The 14,993-nt window shown below is 40.5% G+C and overlaps 1 long non-coding RNA gene across 1 annotated transcript; it reads right to left on the bottom strand.

Moving 5' to 3' along the window:
- Nucleotides 1-1,961: 1,961 nt before the first annotated feature.
- Nucleotides 1,962-12,683, bottom strand: LOC310893153. Its single transcript, XR_014578763.1, has 3 exons — nt 12,425-12,683; nt 10,044-10,091; nt 1,962-3,474 (listed from the first exon to the last, which is right to left on the bottom strand). It is a non-coding gene; the product is annotated as an uncharacterized lncRNA (long non-coding RNA).
- Nucleotides 12,684-14,993: the final 2,310 nt, after the last annotated feature.

Below are 14,993 nucleotides of genomic sequence, written 5' to 3'. Positions count from 1 at the left end.
ATTTAACTCCATGTTCCAGGGTGCCCATGTGCACATTTGGTTTTGTGTTCTTGGCAGTTTATTTGACAACCCTTCGTTCCTGACACATTGTGCAATACTGCTGGTTGGTTTTAGGAAGAAACTGGATGTGAAAATACCCAGTGAGAGTGATTATATTCCTGCTGTTAAAGCATGTTCTCCTGAGGCACATTTAGCTACATTTTGAATAATGTCTCAGTCAAAATTACGTCTTTTTTTTTTTTTTTTTTTTTTTTTTTTTGTCAGATGAGTAACAAGCATGTAGTGGTGCTGCAGTTCATTTTGTAAGTTTTAGAACAAGGTAGTAAGGTTTCTAGCAACAATATTGTTTCTTGTGTATGTAATTGAATTCAATGCAGTGAATGTATTACATTGCTAATCTATGCCACTAGACTTAGTATGTGGAAATGAACGCTGTCTTCAATTCTTCTGTCCTTCTCTCCAACAATACATCAGCTATACTCTACAAAAATGGGGGACATATCATAAAAATGGAACCTGCCGGATTGCAAAGACCTCCTGCTGCTTTAACTTTTCTAATTAATCTTCCCTTTCTCCCTTTTTCTGTCCAACTCCTTCCTCAAGATGCTCCATTGTTTATCCCAGATGTCCTGAAATTCAATACATTAAAATATTCAATCAACATTCATTTGCCTAAAATATACATTGAAATGCAAACCTTCACCAGGAAGTCAAGACACTCGGGAGACCTCTAAGTCTAGAATTTTTTGGTGTTGATATTTCATTGTTCTGATATTGCTGTTCCACACTGAAAAGTTTTAGATATTGTCTTATTAATTATGGCTTGTGGGGTCACAGCAGGAATTCATAGCTGTGCACCAGATCCCAGGAGTAGGGAGTAAGAGGCAGCAGCAGCAGCAGCCACTCCTACAGCCTCTGCAAGGGGTGGCACTCGATCCCCCAAGACAGCTTGCTTTTACTGGTCAACACAAAGGGCAGCAACAGGGCCAAAAAGAAAAAAGGTACCATTTGAGTTAGAGTTTCAGGCACTTCAGCAGCTAGTTCCTTTTCAGTGAATGGGGAAGAATGTCTGGATTTAGCTAAACCACTCTGTAAGACATTAAAAACACAGGATGTTGAAAGCAGGAGAATCACATCAAGGGCTTGGGAGTGCTGGGACTCTTTGTCAAGACTCTCCATGTTGATGTTGAAAGTCCCCTTGACCTCAATATCTACCCTGACAGCCCCTTGCTAGGGCTCCTGTGTTCTACATGACATGAGTCAAGGACAACTTTCCATTTAGTTCATCTGAGGATTCACACTTACGTAAAGGCTTTTAAGGTTTTACATTAGGGAGCGAACACTTGAAATTCTTTAAGATCATTATTGTTACTTGAAAAGAAATATTTTATATGCACCAGCTGTGAACAGACATTTCTGTTTCAAATTCATAACAATATGCCCCAACCAAAGACAGCAAAATGCAGTAAACGATCCTCTACTCATCCTTACCAAGCACTTTGGGGTCCACTTGTGAAAAGTGCTACAGAATTTCCCATTGTGATAATTACTGTTATTAAAACTGAATTTGATTTCGATGGGGGACACCATTTTTGAAGCAAAGCTGTGGCTAAATAAAAGTGAATTTTTATTATCCCCCAAAGCTTTTCTAACCACATCTAAGCAAGATATCAACAGCCGAGACTGTTAACTGTGGGAGCACATTATTTTTGCTTAAGAACATTGCTTGTCATTTTGTATAAAGAAAAGAATTTACATTACTTCCAGAATTTCCAATCACCATGTAATCTTAAAATAGTTTCCATCAATCTCCTAAAAAGAAAAACAAATATGCCCCCAAATTAGCAAGAAAATATAGAGGATTTACGTTGTAATTCTAAGAGGGAGTGGATTGCCATACTTCCATCAAATTGTTCAAAACATCCATAATACAACAATTCTTAATTAAATGACTAAAACTGCTCCCTTCACTTCTGCTAATGAAATCTATAGTCCATCTTCTGCTATGCACAATTTCTCTTTTCTTTGGATGAAGTCTCACTTTTGTCATCATGAGAAGAAACATTTACTAATAAGATCATTTTCTTTGTGTGGGCAGACATCTGTTTCCAATTTAGCTTTTGAAATCCTGGCAGAGTCTCTTTCAGCTTACAATGATGTGACAATGTTCATCCTATTGTGCTTCACAGAGAGAATCTTTCCAAAAGTTTGGTACATTCACATGTATTAAAAAATACAATTATGTTAGTTTCCAGTTTCATGGTCTCACAGTAATACGATTTTTTTTGACAGAAACCTTCTTACACCTTTTGTAGAATAAAAGAAAACTATTCTGACTGCATCATTTACTCTGTTTGGTATTAGGAAAGCATTCAAACACCTTAATGTTGTTAAAACTCATGTGCTTTATTGCTGGTACAGAAGGGTCACACATATATATAACAAGAGAATATAAATCGCAATAGAAATTAAGGAAACATTACAGAGACAGTGATAAGGATGTTACTGGGACAGATACATATTCTCTGTAAGCTGAAAAATCTTTTGTTTCTTATTGTCCAGAAGATATAGTTATTTTTAATATTTCAAAGAGTAACTAAATAAAGCAAGGTTTTCAGAAGCAGAGAAATGAGAGAGTGAGCAAATAAGTAAAATGTTGGCATCTCACTGACAGAGAAGGCAGACAATAATTGTAAGGGAACTGTAAGGTATGTGCAACCCAATACGGTGTTCCTTCTTCAGTTTTCAATATTACTGTTCTCTTCTCACTGTTCTCCTTACTTAGTTCCTGTGATTATCTGATGTCAGCTTGGGAGTTAAGACATGGAAGCTTAGCTGAGCTGCCTGAACACAGGGTTTCAGTGCCCTTAGACGTACACATGGGGTCCCCCAGGGGTACTGCAGGATATACTGGAGACCTTCACCTGCCTGTGGCAAGCAACAGAGGCCAGGCAGGGTACCCAGAGCAGCTCAGATACCCCTAGATTGTTGTGTTTAGGGACCTGAATTAAGCCAAACAACTGCAATGCCTGCAATAGCTTTATTGTATTATATACTGGTATTTCAAAATGTTACACTGGCATTTTCCATGATAAGGAAATAGGACCTTACTTCTTTCTATCTCATTGCTTTAAAATACTCTTTTCTAGACCCATTTTTACTTATGGAAATGTTTCTGGCCTTCCTTTATCTGTCATTGATGATATACTTCTGGATTACACACAAATATTTATGACAATAGTGAACAGTGAAAAATACTGTTTCAATAACTAATACTGATTAATTTTATTGCAATTAACAATCTTTGGAGCTTGGTGGAGGGTAGTTTTCAGTATCTGCAGTACATTCATGCAGAGAAGATTTCTTCAGGCTGAATGTCTTTGGATGAGATGTCTTTCAGATAAGCAATGTTGAAGTGTACATTGTGCCAACTTTGTAGTTAGTGAGAGTAATTCAATCTGCAGAGTCCCATGTCTGTTTATAAAAAGAAGTTCGTGTGAAAGAAATGAAAGCAATTTCAGTAACATGCAAGTAAATTGGAAGCTGGAACTGCAAAGGAATCAGCTTTATGTTACACATTGCCTTAAAGATGGTACAAGTGGTTTTAGAAGAGCTATGCAAAATGTATAATTATAGCATTCTTTAATGTATATTTCCCCTTCTTTACTTAGCAACAACAAAACAAGAAATTCTGCTTGGATTTCTAAATGATTCTTCATTCTTATCTGAATAGCTGCTTTTTCTTGAATAAATGATCAAAAGCAAAATGTAATCTATATTCAGTCTTTTCTAGGTCAATTCATATTCTGCCCTTATTTTAAAAATTAACATAATTTCTATAGTAGCAGTCCAGGGAATTCCAATTTACAATAATTGTTACTTCAAATCTTTAGCCATTATATTCTGATGTCTTTTAAAGATGGTGTTTTCTGATAATCAGTTTATCTTCATTAGTTGCTTGTTGATTCAAGTGGAATCAGCACTTTTGTTACTAAGTGAAACTGGAACACAGTAAAACGTTCTGTTTACTTTCATTTGAAGTATTAATTTCCTTAGGGGAAAAATTCTGAGGCATAGATCTTAAAAATGCCAGTAAAACACTGGTTTAATTCTGAAAAATAAATAAGCTGAAGACTTCTATAGCTCATTCTCATAGAGAACTTCAAATAATCCTCAATATAGGTTCACTTTAGAGTCTATAGTATAATGCTAGCTCTGAGTACTGCTGGGAAACAAGGACCAAGTAATTCCCTACATTTGTAATCATGTTGGATCAACTAAAACTAAAAATAAAAATAGACATTATGATTGTAATAGAGAAAATACAGGAGTAAAAAAAATCAACTTTTCCTCTTCTAACACAATAATACAGAAATTAATACATAACAGGACAGCTCACCCAGTGTTCCATTTCCAATTGCAATAAATAAATAAATAAATAAATATGAATTGTATTAAACCTAAGTTTGCAATAATGCAAGATGGAAAATATTATTTTTTCTAACCCAGACTGATGAATATCTGATACCTCAAAGTAACGCGGAAGCTCATGCATTGTATCTGCATTGGTACTGTTTAGTCATAACCACTGTTGAACATCCCATGTATTAACAGGAAACAGCAATCAATACAGATATTCTCATTTTGATCATCCTGTAGCACCAAGAATGAGTTAATCTTGCATTACATGTCTTACATGTTGATGCTGGATCAATATGGCACTGTCACTGGAAAGGACTAGGGCAGGGTTTTCATGCACTGGGTGTCTTCTTATTGGGAACAGACCCTGTTATAGAAGTTACTAACATCACTTTCTCAATCAGTGTAGCAAAATCCCAACCTAAGAGGCTTTTTCTTTCGCTCCCAAAATATGTTGATGTATGATTCTGTAGAACATATTTAATAAAAGAAGGAAGAAAATACATAAATGTCTTATTAGACAAGAAAGTAATTTCATGCTCTTCAGTTCTTTTTGATTCTTCTTAAAATACTAGATGTTTTTCCATTTCTAACAAATGTCTTTCTCATAATTCTCCAGGAAAGTTGTTCAGATTTTTAATGTCATTCTATTTGGAGTAAATTGTCACAAAATAGTGAGCATTTCCCCTAGTTCTCCTATCCTTTGTTTGGTTGTGAACTCTTGATTCCATCACACACCCAAGTATTCTGTCAGTCTATTAAGTGCTCAAGTGCTCTAGCAAAACCTGGGATAGACAACACAACAAATCATGACATTATTTCCATTAGGAGTAATGTTCTGCACTGCAGCAAAATGCATTAACAGTATTGCATTATAATGTTATAATGGAGCTACTGATGCATGTCACCACTCAGCACAGTTCATTATCGTGTGATTAAGGTATGTGGCAAGATAAGCGCAGTTTTACAGATACTTTTCGGAACAACTGAAGTACTTTTGAAGAATGAAAAAAAAATACTTTCAGCTAAAAGGCTTTGCTTGTCTTTCGTTTTGTGTTTTCTTTCTGAAATCCTACATACTCATTATATTCTTATTTTGAAACTTGAATGACAATCAACATTTTCCACAAGATAACAAGGGAGTAGAGCAAAATAACTCTAAAGAAAAAGACATGTTAACATTTCCTCCAAGGGAACATAACTCATTAACAGCTTCACAGTATTCATAGCATTCAGAACTATTTTGACAGAAGTAATCTGTGCTCCCTCCTTTTCTTCATGCATGAATTAAAATTGTAATTACTGCATCTGTAGAAAAATCACCACCTAATATACAAATGTCTGTCCAGAGATAATTTTTCTCTCTCCCTTGCAATTCATTTAATAGTCGCAGTTCTTCTGTGGCTTCAAGGAGACTAGTCAAATTTCATTACAGTGCCATCTCATTTCATTGTTTAAGTCTGTGGCCAATGTTAGATAACAAAGTATAACATCAAATTTATCCTTGCAGGCACAGAGTCATTTGGAGCATTCTGGCTTATTTGAAAATACTGGAAAGATCTTCTTTGTCTCTTTTCGCAATTACCTCAGAAAGTACATGTTTTTTTTCTACTATATTGCAGTCTACATTCAGAGAAGCAGGGATGTACTTCTGCTGCTCCTGAGATTAGAGAAAGAGTAGCACCTACAAGAAAAGGCACCTAAGTGATGTAAACATTCAGCTTTGCCTTTACAGATGCCAAAGTCAGAGTTTCTCACAATACTGTCTTATACCATAGTTCCTGAAATGAATCTGCTGTTGACAGTAGGAATCTTACATTTGAAGATCTTGTTTTTCAGTAGTTAACCTTCTATGTAACAAAAAAGTATGAACTACGGGAAATGAAGCAGTTAGTGGACCATAAAAGAAAATCAAAGACAGCCATAGAAGGTTCCATGGCTATATGACACTGCCTACCATTAGCAAAATTATAGAAACAAAGACAATCTCCTTTCCTAGAGAAGCAAATACTGTAGAGGTACAGAAATCATCAGTTTGCTTAAATGCTCTAGGCACATTTAACACTGAATGGCTTCTTCACACTAACATATCTTTATAGGATAATAACAAATTCTTTTCTTTCTTTAATAATAATAATAATAATAATAATAATAATAATAATAATAATAATAATAATAATGTACGGAATAATTCATATTTCCTTTCCCTTCCCTTCCCTTCCCTTCCCTTCCCTTCCCTTCCCTTCCCTTCCCTTCCCTTCCCTTCCCTTCCCTTCCCTTCCCTTCCCTTCCCTTCCCTTCCCTTCCCTTCCCTTCCCTTCCCTTCCCTTCCCTTCCCTTCCCTTCCCTTCCCTTCCCTTCCCTTCCCTTCCCTTCCCTTCCCTTCCCTTCCCTTCCCTTCCCTTCCCTTCCCTTCCCTTCCCTTCCCTTCCAAGGAAATGTTCCCACCATCCTCTGTAAAACACTGCAGTCACTGTGCCAGCAGAAGCCATTGACTACCACCCCTTTCCCTCTTCTATATAGCTCAAACTCCATGTGAAACCTCCACAGGACACAGGGACCTCCTTTCTCTTCAACACAGCCTGGCAGCACATCCGCATGTGGGACTGTCAGAGGGCTTTGAATATGCTTCATTGGGACCAAGGGTTAGCAGAGCCCTACATGGTGCAGCAGGCAAGCAGGCAGAGGAACCTGGCACACCTCGTCATTGCCCGCACACTAATCTCCACCAAATTCCTGTGTGTTGGCCTCCAAACCAAAAATGAGCATGCCCCAGTGATGGGACTGATCCTGGCATGGACATGTAGTATAATGGGATGGCATAGCCAGGCACAATTTTAGAAGTCTTTTGCCTGAGGATGGGAGCAGTGTGACCTCCACTGGGGCAAAGGCGTGTGTGGGAGGCATATGGGAGGTAGCCAGCGATCAAAAGTTGTCAGACAAAAGCTGAGAAGCACCAAGAACTGCAAAGAGGCAGGATGTCCTCCTGACTACATTGAGCTGGAGATTTGCAAAGCCTAAATCAGGAGAGTATCAGCAGGAGGGAGAAGCATGAAAAGATGAATCAGTAAGAGGAAAGCTGAAGAAAAAAGACCAGCCCAGTACAGGCTTTTCTCTCATGCCCTACCACCTTCACCTCTGCTGCTATGAGCAGGACTAGACCTCCATATACAGGTGTCTCGCTCTGTGCTGCCAAATTGCTGAGTGCCATTGCCTTCCCAGGGGTGGTGGGAGCACAGGACACCTGGATGTCTTTGTTGCCCTGGCTGCCCATGAAGTGTGTGATCTTGGAAGCAGATTTTCTGATACAAGTCATGGGGCTGCTGGAAGCATCAAAAGATTTCAAGCTTTATTTGCTCTGATGCTGCTGGCCCTGCTTACAGATCCTTGTGGGGGTTTGCCTGCTGGATAGGATAGGCTAGGCCAGGGTTATCCCCATGTCAGGCCCTAGGGACATACTGTATCCTGGACAGTCCTCACTGCCTTGGAGACCCTTTGCCACATCCAGCTGCTGCCCATCCTGTCAATCAGGAAAGAACGTGCCAGCACTGGGTCTGAACAGGGCTATGAATCATAGAATGGCCCAGCAGTTGTTTGTTTGTTTTTTTCCCTTCCTTAAATCTGCTCTCCCAGAGACCCAACCAGAGTTGCTCACTGGCTCAGCTCTGGCCAGCAGCAGGTCCCTTTTGGAGCTGGCTGGAGCTGGCCCTGACCTGACATGGGGCAGCTGCTGGGCTCTGCTCACAGAGGCCACGCCTGTGGCCTCCCACTACTAAAACCTTGCCATGTAAACCCCATACAGGGATCTACAACTCTGGGCAACATGTTCCAGTGCCTCACCACCCTCTGAGAGGGATTGCCTGACTCAGGTGCAGCACCTTCCACTTAGACTGTTGAACCTCATTAGGTTCCCATCAGCCCACTTAACTAGCTTGTCCAGGCCTCTTTGGATGGCATCCCTTCCTTCTATTGTATCTACTGCACACTTGGCTTGATGTTATCTGCAGACTTGCAGATACATATTACACAGTACCAATCTCAAGACAGACTTCTGAGGGACACCACTCATTACTGGCCTCCACATGGACATAGAGCCATTGACCACCACTATCTGTGTGTGGCCTTCAAGCCAACTCCTTATCATCTCAATGGTCCATCCTTCAAATCCATGCATTTCCAATTCGGAGATCAGGATGTCACGTGGGAATGTGTCAAAGACCTTACAGAAGTCCAAGTAGATGACATCAGTCAGTCTTCCCTTGTCAACTGATGCACTCACTCCATCATAGAAGGCCACCAGGTTGGTCAGGCACAATTTGTCCTTGGTGAAGCCATTGTGGCTGTCACAAATCACCTCCTTGTCCTGCATGTGCTTTGATATTGCTTTCAGGAAGATCTGTTCCATGATTTTTCCATGCACAGATGTGAGGCTCACCAGTCTGTAGTTCCCTGGGTCCTCCTATGCTCCTGCATGAGGTATAGATGGATGCCTGTGTTGACTTGCGGGAGAGGGACATGCTCACGAGAAAACAGGGTCAATTTCTGGCTGGATTGACTGGCCCCTTGGGTCACCTGTGCCCTGCTCTGAGCAGAGGTCACAGAGAGGGGACCCTCCTTTTTTCTTTCTCCTCAAGATACGTAGACACATACACAACCAGAGTTCCTAACGCTCCTAGCACCTAACAATAGAAGCTATGTGACAAAATGTATTTGTGTATTGAACAACTTTGCGTTAAGATCTTTCTGTGACTGAATTATAAGTTGAACATGAGTTCACTAAATTAAATTTATATGACTGAGTATGAGATTGGGTTCTTTTTAACCTTCATTCCTTCCATGCCCTTCCTCTGAATGTTCACAGGGACTCTTACTCTGCTAAGCTGCAGCAGTTACAGCTTTGCAGTGAATTGGTTTAACATACACATAAATAGAAATAAAAGCTCAAAAAAGTTGTAGAGCAATTCAAAGTCTCCTACTAGTGAAATGTCATTATGTCAATTCTAAAAAAAAAAAAAAAAAGAAAGAAAATCAATGCAATAAGTTTGTCCTTCTATTATTCTAACCATGCCCACTTTTCTGCGGTTAAAGAAAAAAAGAAAAAAAAAAGAAAAAAAGAGAAAAAAAAAGAAAAAAAGAAAAAAAACTTTTCCAAAAAAAAAGGAAGAGAAAATAGAAAGGCAAATGCAAATTAATGACACTCCAAAAGGAAAGGAATGATGAAATGATGAATGTCATTTAGAATTCCTTGCTTATCTGCAATATTCATAAGCGTGTATTTATCCAAAAGCTTTGTCTCAGATCATGCAATTAATTAAACTAAAGAAGATCGCAAGCAGTGAGAGTTGAGAGCTGTTAATAGTGTATAGCCGATAATCAAATTTGGCTCTGCTGTTTTTCTTGGGGCACATTCCTCTGTTTGCACTTCTATGACACTGGAAAGGTGTGAGATCCATGGTTAAGCAGTACAACATGTGATAAGCAGACCCAACTCTTCAGAATTTAAACAGTTACCCATACTGTTACTGTTAATACTTCTCAGCTCTGGCAAAAGGATGATTGTATCTGAGCATATCTTCACTTCTTTGGGCATATGCAGACAAAGGCTTTCAGCCAGTCCATTTTACCTGAGGATAAATCAGGAAGCAGGTCACTTTTGCAATGCAAGGTCAAAGCTGAAAAACAAGAATAGAAGAAATTGCAAGACGGTGAGGGTGAGACTTGGCTTAACATTGTCAAAGAAGTTTGTGGAAAGCACAGGAGAAGTCAAAACATGGCAACAGGAAGGAGGTGGTTTCAAGTGTATCTTTTTAACAGATACTGCCCAAGCCAGTCACAATTTTTCAGTGTGCCAAACTCTGGGCACACTGAAAAATTGTGACTGTAGTGACATTGCTCATAACAGGAAGAAACTAAACGTTCCTCACAAAACTGGGACAAAGATTGGCTTGTTGCCCCAAATACTGGCATGGAAGTTTTATTTGATGCCTCTGTAGACTGCATTAAATCAAGGCAGGCTCCATGAAGCCTCTTCTCAAAATGCGTATTTGGGCAGGATTTGACCCCAAACTCTCTCTTTGATACTACAGGATCGTTTTTTCTAAGCTTGTTGTTCAGAGCTATGTGTCTAAGTCAGGACCAAGGCATCTAAATGATAAAGCTTGTCACAATATTTAGGGAGAAAAATGTACATGATGTATTTATCTCTCTTCATGCTAGGCAGTTTGAATCCACAGGCTGATATTTTTCCCGCAACTAGACCTCTCTCTGACCGACCCATGGGAATTCGCCTTTTGTGGAAATCGCTACTCCTTGGCAGTAAGAAGTAGTGACTTTCCTGCACTTTTTGACAAATGGGCCTGCATGTCTCATGACACCCCAAAGGGCTATTTTCTCATCAAAGACACAGTGCTTGAAATTCATTACAATCCCCTTGGTTTCCATTTTTCCTGGCATCACCATCCAGAAAAGTGGAGGGGGCTACACAGTCTGCACGTATATAGAGATCACAACAGTGAGTTCCTAGGATTCTGTAAAACACAAGGACCAGAGGGTTTGCTAAAGCCTCTCTTTGCTCTATTTATTAGAGATCAACACAAATCACCACTAACAAAAATACTATGATTAATAAGGCAAATATATATACAGATAATGTTAAGGGAGGTGAAGAGCAATGAGCGCGGCTGCCTCCTCCACCCGCTCCAACCCAGGACTGCTCCTGTCTGGCTGCTGAGGCCCAGCCTGGGCTGCCACTTTCCTTTGTGCAGGTTCAGCTGGTAGCAAAGTTGAGCATGTATCCTAGAGACACACAGACACACACAGACAGAGACAGGACACAGATATGACCGGTCACACAGGCTGCCCCAGCCAAGGGCTGCCTTCAACATGCCTCACACGAAACAGACATATACAGCTGAGACCCCTTCCTCCGCTGTGGCTGGCAGAGATAGCGGCTCGCTAGTGCAGTCACACACACACACAGCAGTCTCCAGGTCCACAAGCACACGCACATACACGGATCCTTCCAGTACCAGCACGGCCTCTCTGCCTGCCCACCAACCCTGCCTGGATCCCAGGCCTGCTCTGCAGCACAAATACATGGGAGAGAGGGTGCAAATAGAGAGAGAGAGTTTTAATGAGAAAAAAAAATCTGAAGATAGGACAGACTGCAGTGTTCAGCCACAGAGCTTGGCCAAACAAGCATTCTGACTGGCTCTGTTTTACACACAACCAGCTCTTTTGTACCCTTTTGTACCTATCCCCACTCTTTGTTCCTCCAGCTCTGTCTTCCCCTGCACACCCCCCATGGGTCTGCAGAGCTCTGTCATTCTGCACCCTCCCAGTCTGGGCCCCTGCTCCACAGTGTGAGGCACGAGGTTCATCCTTCCTGGAAGTGGCGCTTGTAAGCTTGTTAGCCTGCCAATTAGTGTGACTGGGAGGTCTGTTCCTTGTTATTGTCTCCCAGCTTAGAAGGCCTCTATCTAAATACACATTCCTACATTCTCACATGCTCAAAAGTCAGTGTGACCAACCAGACTTACTCCCCACCACTGCCTCCCTTTCTTACTGTCCCTTGTTGCCTTGGAAAAAGGCCCTTGACCAGATACCCTTAAAGAAGCAGACACTCTCCTTCTACATACCCAAACAGAAATACGCTATTACAGATACTACCAGGGAACAAGTATATATGTAACACATATTAAGGGTATAGTACCAGTTAACAGCAGCAGCAATTAAAGGTAGCAGAAAGGCAATTTCAGGGAGGAAAATAGGTAATATAACAGCAGATAGAGTTTGTGGATAATTATATGTTCAACAAACTTATCAAAAGTACTAAGACAGTGAACAGACTTATGAATAAGACTATTCACAATTATGACTAAAAAACAGTAATATAACAGCAAATATACTTATCAGACTATTAAGACTATAGTTATAACTATATTTAACAAGAATAAGAATATACTTAACACAACCATACGTATTATGTTTATACTTATATACTTACGGACGTATATAGTCATAAAATCACTGGCAGACATTTTTCCTATTACTCTCTTGCAGCCACTTTATGTCAGAACTTTCTAATTACAGTGAGGTTACCTCCGTAACTGCTCCCATCAACTGGTAATTCTAACAAAGAAAGGCAGTCGGCTCATGTCTGCCATGCTGTTTCAGTTCCTGAAAATTTAAGGAACCACTTACAGGTACACCCCTGAGCAGCTACATATGCAGTAGTTAGCTACACAGCCACGTACACTGTTGGATGTAACCTTCAAGTTAGTGATCTTGAATGTAGCCTTCAAGTTAGTGACCTTGAAGGGAAAAAACACTTGAAACAGTGATATTGTTGTAAGTGGAAAACAGCCAACTCTAGTTTTATTAAATTCACAGATCTTTTTAAAAACAAAACAAAACAAAACAAAACATTTTTTTTCCTCCAACACTCTTTAAAATGTATCTTGACTGTATTTTATGCCATGTGTTTTTATTCCATTGCAAAAATGCAGACTATTTGTTCTCCTGGGGCTGCCCAGGGAAGTGGTTAAGTCACCATCCCTGGAGGTCTTTAAAAGACGCTTAGATGACATGGAGCCCACCCCAAAGGCAGGCATTTCAGTGTCTCTGCAGTATGGACATCAGTCCCATCTTAGGAGAAGGACTCATTTACCTACATGTGGGCACCTAGCACGATTTGTGAAGCATATCCATGATGTCTATGCAGGACTTGTAGATAGAACACAAGGCTTACAGGAGACCTGCACTCTTCTGGAGAAGTATCCAGAGGCCACACATGACATCCTGAAATACATACATGCAGCATTCTGCAACCCTGCCATGGCAGAGGGCTTGGAACTAGATGATCTTTAAGGTCCCTTCCAACTTAAAACATTCTGTGATACTAAGAAATGAATCCCAACAGAGGTGTTTGCCTTGTATGACCATGATTCCTTTTCAATATTGTCTGGTAGTAGCCAAACTACTTCTTGCTCTCTAAATAAGATACTTTGCAGCAGTTGGCTGAATAAAATGATAAAGAATATGTGTACCTGCGTTCATAAATGAACAATAATGGCTCTATCCTCCTCTGACATTACTGCAGTGATGCCAAGTGAATGTATCATCTAGATACACTCACTTGGCACAGTTAACAATGCTGATTTTAGTCCTGGCTAAGTTAAATTGATATGCATCCCTTTCCCTCTATCCTTTCCACACTAAGAATGTGAAACAGCTAAATTACTGCAAAAATTTCCAGTGTAGAAAACCCACAGTTATGATTGTACAAGATTTTCTTTTTAATTGATTTCTGCTGCCAGTAAGAGGCACCGAAATCAAATTTTGCAGCTGAAGGGAATTAACTAAAATAATACCTCTGATGTCAGCATATAAAATAGCATAACATTTTCCATTCGAAATTAGGTGTCACATGAAGAAGACCCATGTTTGACCTTCCTGTGTAGACACGATCATCTAAATTTCACATCTGTTTTTCTGAAAGTAAAAGGGCAGTTCCAAGCGGAGCATATACACCTTGTCTATGCATGGCCATCATGACGGCCTGAAATGAATTAAATTAATTTAATTTGTTAAGGGACCAAGTGACTTTAAAGACAATTTGCAGTATGAGCTTGCTCTGGGAGGCTTGCTCTGGGAGGCACTAATTTCCTGTCTCATAATTGAGAATTCCAGAATCACTAGCCTCTGGTATGGAAGAAAAAAAAAAAAGATTTAAACAGTATGAAAAGGTAAAGGATGAAAGAGCTTTCAGATCCAATTGCATATTTGTGGGTTAGTCCTAATACCCACGTATACGTAAATTACCTCTAGACACTTAGCAACACTGTATGTTTTTTCAGTACAGCTTTCTTGTTCTCATCTTTTTCACTTGGCAAACTTTGATAACATGAAAATAGGAAGGGTGACCTTCCACATAGTCATTTGAGGTAAGAGCAACATTCATAGAATCACAGAATATCCTGGGTTGGAAGAGACCTGCAAGGATCACAGAGTCCAGCTCCTGGCTCCACACACGACCACCCAAAAATCAGATTATATTTCTGACAGCATTGTGAAAATGCTTCTTGAACTACAGCAGGCTCTGTGCCATGACCACTGCCCTGGGGAACCTGTTGCAGTGCCCGACCACCCTCTCAGTGAAGAACCTTTTCCTAACACCCAGCCTGACCCTCCCCTGTCCCAGCTCCATGCCATTCCCTCAGGTCCTGTCGCTGTCCCCAGAGAGCAGAGCTCAGCGCCTGCCCCTCCGCTCCCCTCGTGAGGGAGCTGCAGGCCGCCATGAGGCCTCCCCTCAGCCTGCTCTGCTCTGGGCTGAGCAGACCTCAGCTGCTCCTTGCATGTCTTGCCCTACACCATCTTTGTAGTCCTCCTTTGGACACTCTCTAATAGTTTTATGGCTTTCTTATATTGTGGCGCCCAAAACTGCACACAATGCTCAAGGTGAGGCTACACCAGCACAGAGCAGAGCAGGACAATGATTTCCCTCAACCAGCTAGCAATGCTGTGCTTGATGCAACCCAGGACGTGGCTGGCCCTTCTGGCTGCCAGGGCATGCT

The sequence above is a fragment of the Anser anser genome (genome assembly GCF_964211835.1).
Source record: "Anser anser genome assembly, chromosome: 1".
In the NCBI taxonomy this organism is placed as follows: Eukaryota; Metazoa; Chordata; class Aves; order Anseriformes; family Anatidae; genus Anser; species Anser anser.
Note: the sequence above shows the minus strand (reverse complement) of the source record. Positions and strands in the feature narration are given on the sequence as shown.